This window comes from Lactuca virosa, chromosome 3, assembly GCF_052849685.1.
Source record: "Lactuca virosa cultivar CGN04683 chromosome 3, Lactuca_virosa_CGN04683_v6, whole genome shotgun sequence".
NCBI classification, from domain to species: domain Eukaryota; kingdom Viridiplantae; phylum Streptophyta; class Magnoliopsida; order Asterales; family Asteraceae; genus Lactuca; species Lactuca virosa.
The window spans coordinates 122,735,394-122,748,621 of record NC_136428.1 but is presented as its reverse complement, the minus strand read 5'-3'; positions in this window follow the sequence as shown (position 1 = coordinate 122,748,621).

Sequence of the window (13,228 nt, the reverse complement as noted above, 5' to 3'; positions counted from 1 at the left end):
TGAAGAAGAGGTGTATATGAAGATACCTCAAGGATTCAAGAACATAGGAGAAACTCGTGTATGGAAACTAGAAAAGTCCATCTATGGAATAAATCAAGCCTCCAGAAACTGGTATAAAAAATTTACTAAATCTCTTACTGGTTACAGTTTCTTACAGTCCAAGTGTAACGCTCGCAGATCCGGGCTAGTCAATTTAGAGACGATGAGCATCAAAAATGAGTTTTTGGTGGAAGTTTATTTAGAAGGATTTATGGTATGTTGCCGACCGGATCTGGAAACTTTGTGTGTTCAGATTTCTAAACGTTTAATTATGATATTAGAACTGGCATGTAATGTTTCGAAGTAATAAGGAGGAATACGCGTCTAAAACTTCCTCTATCTATATTCTCGTCTCGATACACCAAACGATTGCTTTGGTGTGTAGAACATCATGGTGAAGACTCGTAGTGAATTGAGTAAATGGAAGAAATGAGAAGGCTTATGATATTGAATGGTACTTATCGGAAGGTATCGTAAGAGTGATATCATGCCTTTAGAATGAGTTTAATAAATAATACGTCTAGTACGGGAGAAGCACACTTTCGATTAGCAGAAAGAAAGATTATCCATGAAGTTATCCCAACGTCTGACATTTCCATCACCAACCGAGTTGAAGCAGAATTGATGATTGAAGATACACATGGAAGAAGTCCTAGTAGAGTCTAGGGAAAATTATATGATTGTTTGGACACATTTGTATATGTTAAAATTGTTTTTGTGATAGTGACTTGGAGAACTGCGAGACAATACTTGGGACGAGTATGAGTAGGTGTGAATGGTAGTAGAGGCCTATACTACCGGAAGCACAGGACTCACACTTGGATCAGGGAAAGTCACAAGGTTACCAAGAAGCTAGTAATTGATACCATTTTATTCAAGTATGTTGTTACCACTGTTTCAGTGATGAGTAAGAAGATTATTGTTATTCCGACCCTAGTGGTCATATTGAATTGAGTCCGACTAAGACGAGTATGTTACATGGTTCAGAGAACCAAGTCCGATGTAGCATCTGACTTAAGCTAGAAGATTAAAGTGAAAGATAATCAAAGCGATCAATAAAATTATCGTGATCGTTGTTAAAGAAGCTACTACCTAGAAATTCTACATGTTAAAATGTGATTATATCACATTAGAACATGAAGGAAAGTATATTCCATTATGGAATTTGACTCTAAGAGACCTGAGTCTAAGCGTTGCAACATACGATGATAGGTCATTAGAATATGAAAATCGTTCCATTGTAGTAATAAAAAAAACTTATCTTAAGTTCGTATACAGTGAGGATCGAGATTGTGACTTAAAGGTCATAATTTGGAGTCTAACGTGAGATAGTGAATTTACGATAGAGCGACTTTTAGCCTTAGTGATCTAAACAAAAGTCGTAGAATATGTTAAACCGAGAACATCCATAAAAAGAACGCCCAAATATGACTTTGTATGAGGAAGTTATGAATTTTCTAACATTTGGCATAGCAGTGCATGGCCCGAAACTCGAATTTTAGTTCGAGCGGTTTTTGGCCTACGCGAGCTAAATGAGAGTTGAAGATCTCATTAATAGGAACTCAACGGTAAAAAGACAGACGAAAACGGAGTCCGTATGTAGAAGTTATGAATTTTACGCGGACATTTAACAGTATAATCTCCTCTTACTGTTAAATTTAAGATCGGTCGAGAATTAGCCGACGGAGTAAAAATGAAAGTTGTAGATTTTATTTTTACCTACGTGTGGATATAAATAACGTCAAAAACGAAGCTCGTATGCGAAAGTTATGGACGAAGCTTAGTCTCTACTTTTCGAGCGCGACGAATTCGATACAGTTTTGTAAATCCGAGATAGAATGAGAATTAGCCAACGGGGTCTAAATGAAAGTTGTAGTACTCGTAAATAACAACGCATGGATATAAATAACGTCGGAAACGGAGCTCGTATGCGAAGGATATGGACGAAGCTTAGTCGCTACTCTTCGTGCGCGATAAATACGATACAGTTTTTGTAAATCTGAGATAGAAGGAGAATTAGCTGACGGTGTCTAAATGAAAGTTGTAGTACTAGTAAATACCAACGTGTGGATATAAATAACATAGAAAACGGAGCTCGTACGCGGAAGATACGGACGAAGCTTAGAGACTACTTTACTATAAAATTCCTATAAATAAGAGATGAACTTTTCATAATTTCTTCACACCATAAGCCTTTCTTTCTCTCTCTAACTTCTCTCTAACCTCCCTAAACCCCTCCCAAGTCTAGGGAACCTCCCTAGCACGAGAAGAAAGCCCCGGAGCACCCGACGGCTCCGAGAAGAAAAGCTTTCGGCTCGGAAACGCTGCTCCAGCGAAGCCCGGTTTTTAATAAAAACCCGTTGTAAGTGAGCTACGCCTATACTATATTTAATATAGCTTTTATTTAATTATAGTAACATTATTAGGACCTTAAAATAATTATTTGGGCTATTATTATGAGTTATATTGAGTGTTATTTAACGCTTATATAATAGTAATAATAGCTAGACTATTAATTAGTCGCGGTTAACGTTAAAACTAAACCCTAGTGGTATTGATACTAGGTTTTGTCGAGGAAAATTGTTTTGAGATAACGAAGCGTTGTCTGAGTTCGGAATCACCACCTAATCAAGTGAGTGCATAGTCCCTTTCATGAACATGATTTTAATACAAGTATTGATTGATGTATTAAATATATGTTTATGTGCGAATTATTTGATGTTGCCTGAAATACGTGCTAAAGAACATACCTGATTATATAAGATGATTTAGGACAAAGAGTAAACCTAAATTAATTATGAGGAATATTGGGTAGAATCTTCTTACGAGTATGAGTGAGTTATACTCAGAGAATAGAACTTTAGTATATGTCATTGATCCGGGAGTATGGATTAGACATAGTCATTGTCCCTAGTCCGAGAGTATGGATTGGACACGGTCAAATGTCATTAATCCGGGAGTATGGATTAAGACATAGGTAGTTGTCCTTAGTCCGTGAGTATGGACAGGACACAGTTGTTCGTCATTAATCCGGGAGTATGGATTTACACATAGACACATGTCCCTAACCCGAGAGTATGGAATGGGCACACTTATTGATCCGAGAGCATGGATTAGATCTGAGAGTATGGACTAAGTAAGAGGTAAAATTTAAGGTCCGAGAATATGGATAGTCTCGTTGTAAGGATTAACGGGGTGGGGTAAGAGTTGCTTATATATATATATATATATATATATATATATATATATATATATATATATATATATATATATATATATATATATATATATATATATATATATATATATATATATATATATATATATATATATATATATATATATATATATATATATATATATATATATATATATATGGTGAAGTCGTATATTTTGTAAGTTCTAAATTATATGATATAACATTGTGGGATTGAAATCCCTATTTACTCACCAGGTTTCCCAACCTGACCCACTCAAGCTTATTTGTATCACAGGTGTCGATACGAAGCTACTTTACACTGAGAGATTTAAAAGAAATGTAGATCACTAATGTAAATAAATGTAAGTTCTGTTTATGCTTATGTTTCTGTATTGACGATGACATCCCAAATGTTTTAAAATGAATAAAAATACATTTCTTCGGAAATGCTTTGATAACGTATTTATCATGTTTTTTTTTCTGGGAACAAATTCGCAACATTTTTATTAAAAGAAGTACTCTGATTTTTATAAAGCATAAACAAAATCGGTCTTTTTCTGGCCGTGAAAATGGGGATGTCACAGTTGGTATTAGAGCATTAGTTTAAGCGAACTAGGAATAAGGATTTATTTCTAGACTTAAACTTAGAATGCTAAGCGATGATCGTGAGGAGTGTGTCTTATATATTTTAGGAAGTGCACCTGAATAGACACGAACACTAGCTCATTTAAGGAAGATGCCTAAATTGTTTTTATGTGCTAAATGATTTGTGATGCTTTATGATGCTATCGTTTGATCGGATTTATGGTATGTTGCCGACCGGATCTGGAAACTTTGTGTGTTCAGATTTCTAAACGTTTAATTATGATATTAGAACTGGCATGTAATGTTTCGAAGTAATAAGGAGGAATACGCGTCTAAAACTTCCTCTATCTATATTCTCGTCTCGATACACCAAACGATTGCTTTGGTGTGTAGAACATCATGGTGAAGACTCGTAGTGAATTGAGTAAATGGAAGAAATGAGAAGGCTTATGATATTGAATGGTACTTATCGGAAGGTATCGTAAGAGTGATATCATGCCTTTAGAATGAGTTTAATAAATAATACGTCTAGTACGGGAGAAGCACACTTTCGATTAGCAGAAAGAAAGATTATCCATGAAGTTATCCCAACGTCTGACATTTCCATCACCAACCGAGTTGAAGCAGAATTGATGATTGAAGATACACATGGAAGAAGTCCTAGTAGAGTCTAGGGAAAATTATATGATTGTTTGGACACATTTGTATATGTTAAAATTGTTTTTGTGATAGTGACTCGGAGAACTGCGAGACAATACTTGGGACGAGTATGAGTAGGTGTGAATGGTAGTAGAGGCCTATACTACCGGAAGCACAGGACTCACATTTGGATCAGGGAAAGTCACAAGGTTACCAAGAAGCTAGTAATTGATACCATTTTATTCAAGTATGTTGTTACCATTGTTTCAGTGATGACTAAGAAGATTATTGTTATTCCGACCCTAGTGGTCATATTGAATTGAGTCCGACTAAGACGAGTATGTTACATGGTTCAGAGAACCAAGTCCGATGTAGCATCTGACTTAAGCTAGAAGATTAAAGTGAAAGATAATCAAAGCGATCAATAAAATTATCGTGATCGTTGTTAAAGAAGCTACTACCTAGAAATTCTACATGTTAAAATGTGATTATATCACATTAGAACATGAAGGAAAGTATATTCCATTATGGAATTTGACTCTAAGAGACCTGAGTCTAAGCGTTGCAACATACGATGATAGGTCATTAGAATATGACACATCGTTCCATTTTATTAATAAAAAAAACTTATCTTAAGTTCGTATACAGTGAGGATCGAGATTGTGACTTAAAGGTTATAATTTGGAGTCTAATGTGAGATAGGGAGCAAGTGCAAGATGGAGCACCGCCTGCAGTCGAGAAGTCCAAGAATTAGATACTCATTCGAAGGAACATAGAAGTTACGATTATTACCTAGGATAAAGAGATAACGTATGAAGTCATTATACAGCCCTATTTCGTTGATGATTCTGGGACGTAATCATCCTAAGGTGGAGATAATTGTAACGCCCGCAGATCCGGGCTAGTCAATTTAGAGACGATGAGCATCAAAAATGAGTTTTTGGTGGAAGTTTATTTAGAAGGATTAATCTTAACCAAGTTTTAGTATATGTTACAAGGGTTCCGTACATATAAAGAACGCCGAAATCCGAGTTATAACGAAGAAGTTATGGCCCGTCGAAGTTTTTCGGCAAAACCGACACGGCACCGGGAAACGTAAATAGTGAATTTACGATAGAGCGGCTTTTAGCCTTAGTGATCTAAACAAAAGTCGTAGAATATGTTAAACCGAGAACATCCATAAAAAGAACGCCCAAATATCACTTCGTATGAGGAAGTTATGAATTTTCTAACATTTGGCATAGCAGTGCATGGCCCGAAACTCGAATTTTAGTTCGAGCGGTTTTTGGCCTACGCGGCCTAAATGAGAGTTGAAGATCTCATTAATAGGAACTCAACGGTAAAAAGACAGACGAAAACGGAGTCCGTATGTAGAAGTTATGAATTTTACGCGGACATTTAACAGTATAATCTCCTCTTACTGTTAAATTTAAGATCGGTCGAGAATTAGCCGACGGAGTAAAAATGAAAGTTGTAGATTTTATTTTCACCTACGCGTGGATATAAATAACGTCAAAAACGAAGCTCGTATGCGAAAGTTATGGACGAAGCTTAGTCTCTACTTTTCGAGCGCGGCGAATTCGATACAGTTTTGTAAATCCGAGATAGAATGAGAATTAGCCAACGGGGTCTAAATGAAAGTTGTAGTACTCGTAAATAACAACGCATGGATATAAATAACGTCGGAAACGGAGCTCGTATGCGAAGGATATGGACGAAGCTTAGTCGCTACTCTTCGTGCGCGATAAATACGATACAGTTTTTGTAAATCTGAGATAGAAGGAGAATTAGCCGACGGGGTCTAAATGAAAGTTGTAGTACTAGTAAATACCAACGTGTGGATATAAATAACATAGAAAACGGAGCGCGTACGCGGAAGATACGGACGAAGCTTAGAGACTACTTTACTATAAAATTCCTATAAATAAGAGATGAACTCTTCATAATTTCTTCACACCATAAGCCTTTCTTTCTCTCTCTAACTTCTCTCTAACCTCCCTAAACCCCTCCCAAGTCTAGGGAACCTCCCTAGCACGAGAAGAAAGCCCCGGAGCGCCCGACGGCTCCGAGAAGAAAAGCTTTCGGCTCGGAAACGCTGCTCCAGCGAAGCCCGGTTTTTAATAAAAACCCGCTGTAAGTGAGCTACGCCTATACTATATTTAATATAGCTTTTATTTAATTATAGTAACATTATTAGGACCTTAAAATAATTATTTGGGCTATTATTATGAGTTATATTGAGTGTTATTTAACGCTTATATAATAGTAATAATAGCTAGACTATTAATTAGTCGCGGTTAACGTTAAAACTAAACCCTAGTGGTATTGATACTAGGTTTTGTCGAGGAAATTTGTTTTGAGATAACGAAACGTTGTCTGAGTTCGGAATCACCACCTAATCAAGTGAGTGCATAGTCCCTTTCATGAACATGATTTTAATACAAGTATTGATTGATGTATTAAATATATGTTTATGTGCGAATTATTTGATGTTGCCTGAAATACGTGCTAAAGAACATACCTGATTATATAAGATGATTTAGGACAAAGAGTAAACCTAAATTAATTATGAGGAATATTGGGTAGAATCTTCTTACGAGTATGAGTGAGTTATACTCAGAGAATAGAACTTTAGTATATGTCATTGATCCGGGAGTATGGATTAGACATAGTCATTGTCCCTAGTCCGAGAGTATGGATTGGACACGGTCAAATGTCATTAATCCGGGAGTATGGATTAAGACATAGTTAGTTGTCCTTAGTCCGGGAGTATGGACAGGACACAGTTGTTCGTCATTAATCCGGGAGTATGGATTTACACATAGACACATGTCCCTAACCCGAGAGTATGGAATGGGCACACTTATTGATCCGAGAGCATGGATTAGATCCGAGAGTATGGACTAAGTAAGAGGTAAAATTTAAGGTCCGAGAATATGGATAGTCTCGTTGTGAGGATTAACGGGGTGGGGTAAGAGTCGCTTATATATATATATATATATATATATATATATATATATATATATATATATATATATATATATATATATATATATATATATATATATATGGTGAAATCGTATATTTTGTAAGTTCTAAATTATATGATATAACATTGTGGGATTGAAATCCTTATGTACTCACCAGGTTTCCCAACCTGACCCACTCAAGCTTATTTGTATCACATGTGTCGATACGAAACTACTTTACACTGAGAGATTTAAAAGAGATGTAGATCACTAATGTAAATAAATGTAAGTTCTGTTTATGCTTATGTTTCTGTATTGACGATGACATCCCAAATGTTTTAAAATGAATAAAAATACATTTCTTCGGAAATGCTTTGATAACGTATTTATCATGTTTTTTTTTCTGGGAACAAATTCGCAACATTTTTATTAAAAGAAGTACTCTGATTTTTATAAAGCATAAACAAAATCGGTCTTTTTCTGGCCGTGAAAATGGGGATGTCACAGTTGGTATTAGAGCATTAGTTTAAGCGAACTAGGAATAAGGATTTATTTCTAGACTTAAACTTAGAATGCTAAGCGATGATCGTGAGGAGTGTGTCTTATATATTTTAGGAAGTGCACCTGAATAGACACGAACACTAGCTCATTTAAGGAAGATGCCTAAATTGTTTTTATGTGCTAAATGATTTGTGATGCTTTATGATGCTATCGTTTGATCGGATTTATGGTATGTTGCCGACCGGATCTGGAAACTTTGTGTGTTCAGATTTCTAAACGTTTAATTATGATATTAGAACTGGCATGTAATGTTTCGAAGTAATAAGGAGGAATACGCGTCTAAAACTTCCTCTATCTATATTCTCGTCTCGATACACCAAACGATTGCTTTGGTGTGTAGAACATCATGGTGAAGACTCGTAGTGAATTGAGTAAATGGAAGAAATGAGAAGGCTTATGATATTGAATGGTACTTATCGGAAGGTATCATAAGAGTGATATCATGCCTTTAGAATGAGTTTAATAAATAATACGTCTAGTACGGGAGAAGCACACTTTCGATTAGCAGAAAGAAAGATTATCCATGAAGTTATCCCAACGTCTGACATTTCCATCACCAACCGAGTTGAAGCAGAATTGATGATTGAAAATACACATGGAAGAAGTCCTAGTAGAGTCTAGGGAAAATTATATAATTGTTTGGACACATTTGTATATGTTAAAATTGTTTTTGTGATAGTGACTTGGAGAACTGCGAGACAATACTTGGGACGAGTATGAGTAGGTGTGAATGGTAGTAGAGGCCTATACTACCGGAAGCACAGGACTCACATTTGGATAAGGGAAAGTCACAAGGTTACCAAGAAGCTAGTAATTGATACCATTTTATTCAAGTATGTTGTTACCATTGTTTCAGTGATGACTAAGAAGATTATTGTTATTCCGACCCTAGTGGTCATATTGAATTGAGTCCGACTAAGACGAGTATGTTACATGGTTCAGAGAACCAAGTCCGATGTAGCATCTGACTTAAGCTAGAAGATTAAAGTGAAAGATAATCAAAGCGATCAATAAAATTATCGTGATCGTTGTTAAAGAAGCTACTACCTAGAAATTCTACATGTTAAAATGTGATTATATCACATTAGAACATGAAGGAAAGTATATTCCATTATTGAATTTGACTCTAAGAGACCTGAGTCTAAGCGTTGCAACATACGATGATAGGTCATTAGAATATGACACATCGTTCCATTGTAGTAATAAAAAAAACTTATCTTAAGTTCGTATACAGTGAGGATCGAGATTGTGACTTAAAGGTTATAATTTGGAGTCTAATGTGAGATAGGGAGCAAGTGCAAGATCGAGCACCGCCTGCAGTCGAGAAGTCCAAGAATTAGATACTCATTCGAAGGAACATAGAAGTTACGATTATTACCTAGGATAAATAGATAACGTACGAAGTCATTATACAGCCCTATTTCGTTGATTATTCTGGGACGTAATCATCCTAAGGTGGAGATAATTGTAATGCCCGCAGATCCGGGCTAGTCAATTTAGAGACGATGAGCATCAAAAATGAGTTTTTGGTGGAAGTTTATTTAGAAGGATTAATCTTAACCAAGTTTTAGTATATGTTACAAGGGTTCCGTACATATAAAGAACGCCGAAATCCGAGTTATAACGAAGAAGTTATGGCCCGTCGAAGTTTTTCGGCAAAACCGACACGGCACCGGGAAACGTAAATAGTGAATTAAGATAGAGCGCCTTTTAGCCTTAGTGATCTAAACAAAAGTCGTAGAATATGTTAAACCGAGAACATCCATAAAAAGAACGCCCAAATATGACTTCGTATGAGGAAGTTATGAATTTTCTAACATTTGGCATAGCAGTGCATGGCCCGAAACTCGAATTTTAGTTCGAGCGGTTTTTGGCCTACGCGACCTAAATGAGAGTTGAAGATCTCATTAATAGGAACTCAACGGTAAAAAGACAGACGAAAACGGAGTCCGTATGTAGAAGTTATGAATTTTACGCGGACATTTAACAGTATAATCTCCTCTTACTGTTAAATTTAAGATCGGTCGAGAATTAGCCGACGGAGTAAAAATGAAAGTTGTAGATTTTATTTTTACCTATGCGTGGATATAAATAACGTCAAAAACGAAGCTCGTATGCGAAAGTTATGGACGAAGCTTAGTCTCTACTTTTCGAGCGCGGCGAATTCGATACAGTTTTGTAAATCCGAGATAGAATGAGAATTAGCCAACGGGGTCTAAATGAAAGTTGTAGTACTCGTAAATAACAACGCATGGATATAAATAACGTCAGAAACGGAGATCGTATGCGAAGGATATGGATGAAGCTTAGTCGCTACTCTTCGTGCGCGATAAATACGATACAGTTTTTGTAAATCTGAGATAGAAGGAGAATTAGCCGACGGGGTCTAAATGAAAGTTGTAGTACTAGTAAATACCAACGTGTGGATATAAATAACATAGAAAACGGAGCTCGTACGCGGAAGATACGGACGAAGCTTAGAGACTACTTTACTATAAAATTCCTATAAATAAGAGATGAACTCTTCATAATTTCTTTACACCATAAGCCTTTCTTTCTCTCTGTAACTTCTCTCTAACCTCCCTAAACCCCTCCCAAGTCTAGGGAACCTCCCTAGCACGAGAAGAAAGCCCCGGAGCGCCCGACGGCTCCGAGAAGAAAAGCTTTCGGCTCGGAAACGCTGCTCCAGCGAAGCCCGGTTTTTAATAAAAACCCGCTGTAAGTGAGCTACGCCTATACTATATTTAATATAGCTTTTATTTAATTATAGTAACATTATTAGGACCTTAAAATAATTATTTGGGCTATTATTATGAGTTATATTGAGTGTTATTTAACGCTTATATAATAGTAATAATAGCTAGACTATTAATTAGTCGCGGTTAACGTTAAAACTAAACCCTAGTGGTATTGATACTAGGTTTTGTCGAGGAAATTTGTTTTGAGATAACGAAACGTTGTCTGAGTTCGGAATCACCACCTAATCAAGTGAGTGCATAGTCCCTTTCATGAACATGATTTTAATACAAGTATTGATTGATGTATTAAATATATGTTTATGTGCGAATTATTTGATGTTGCCTGAAATACGTGCTAAAGAACATACCTGATTATATAAGATGATTTAGGACAAAGAGTAAAACTAAATTAATTATGAGGAATATTGGGTAGAATCTTTTTACGAGTATGAGTGAGTTATACTCAGAGATTAGAACTTTAGTATATGTCATTGATCCGGGAGTATGGATTAGACATAGTCATTGTCCCTAGTCCGAGAGTATGGATTGGACACGGTCAAATGTCATTAATCCGAGAGTATGGATTAAGACATAGTTAGTTGTCCTTAGTCCGGGAGTATGGACAGGACACAGTTGTTCGTCATTAATCCGGGAGTATGGATTTACACACAGACACATGTCCCTAACCCGAGAGTATGGAATGGGCACACTTATTGATCCGAGAGCATGGATTAGATCCGAGAGTATGGACTAAGTAAGAGGTAAAATTTAAGGTCCGAGAGTATGGATAGTCTCGTTGTGAGGATTAACGGGGTGGGGTAAGAGTTGCTTATATATATATATGGTGAAATCGTATATTTTGTAAGTTCTAAATTATATGATATAACATTATGGGATTGAAATCCCTATGTACTCACCAGGTTTCCCAACCTGACCAACTCAAGCTTATTTGTATCACAGGTGTCGATACGAAGCTACTTTACACTGAGAGATTTAAAAGAGATATAGATCACTAATGTAAATAAATGTAAGTTCTGTTTATGCTTATGTTTCTGTATTGACGATGACATCCCAAATGTTTTAAAATGAATAAAAATACATTTCTTCGGAAATGCTTTGATAACGTATTTATCATGTTTTTTTTTCTGGGAACAAATTCTGCAACATTTTTATTAAAAGAAGTACTCTGATTTTTATAAAGCATAAACAAAATCGGTCTTTTATGGCCGTGAAAATGGGGATGTCACACCAAGGCTGACCATTCGATGTTTGTCTAGTAAGAAAATGATACACATATAACAAATTTTATATATGTTGATGATGTCCTGTTAATGGGAAATAATAGTGACAAGATCAAAGAAGTGAGGGACCAGTTGCAAGTACAATTCAGTATTTGAGATCTTGGACCTCTCAAATACTTCCTAAGGATTGAAGTTGCAAGTTCTTCAGAAGCTTTTGCTATAAGTAAAAGAAAATACACGCTTGATATACTTTAAGATTGTGGTGTTCAAGCGTGCAAACCAAGTGATTTTCCTATGGAACAACATTTGAAACTCACTAAAGACGATAATAGCCCTGAGGTTGACGCTTCATAGTATTGGAGGTTAGTTGGGAGGTAATTGTATCTCATTGTGAAGAGAACGGATATATCTTTTAGTGTACATCAGCTTAGCTAATTTTTGAGCAATCCTCGACAGTCTTATATGAATGCTGCCATAAGAATTTTACGTTACTTAAAGTCCACTTATTGACAAGGTTTACTTTTGCCTTTATCTGGAAGTTTGATTCTTAAAGCTTATTGTGAAGCTAGTTGGATGAGTTATCCCTCTACTAGGCGTTTTTGTACGGGTTATTACATCAGTCTTAGAGGTGCTCCAGTTTCATGGAGAACAAAGAAACAGAGTGTCGTGTCTCGTTCTTCTACTGAGGCAGAATATAGAGCCATGGAAATTACTGTTTGTGAAATTTTATGGTTGAGATGGTTACCTCTTGACTTGGATGCTGTTCAAAGTGAAGCCACTCCACTAATGTGTGACAATGAAGTAGCAAGACATATAGCTACTAATCCACCATATCATGAAAGAACTAAACATATTGAAATGGATTGCTATTTCGTCCGTGAACGGGTCAACTGTGGAGAAATAAAGACTTATGTCATTAATTCAAAGTTACAACCTGCATATATTTTTACAAAGGCCCTTGGTGCGAAATGTTTTCAAAGTTTACGTTGCAAGTTGGGTGTTTGAAATCTTCACAGTCCAACTTGAGAGGTAGCGTTGAAGTTTATTTAGGATTCATTTATGAATTTTTAGTTTATGGTTATCTTTTTGCCTAAGTTATCTTTATCTAGTTTCGTAGTTATATATATATATATATATATATATATATATATATATATATATATATATATATATATATATATATATATATACTTTTGTAATCTCGTTTTTGAATATATGAAGAATTATTCAGTACCAAATTTATTATTTTTGTTGAAA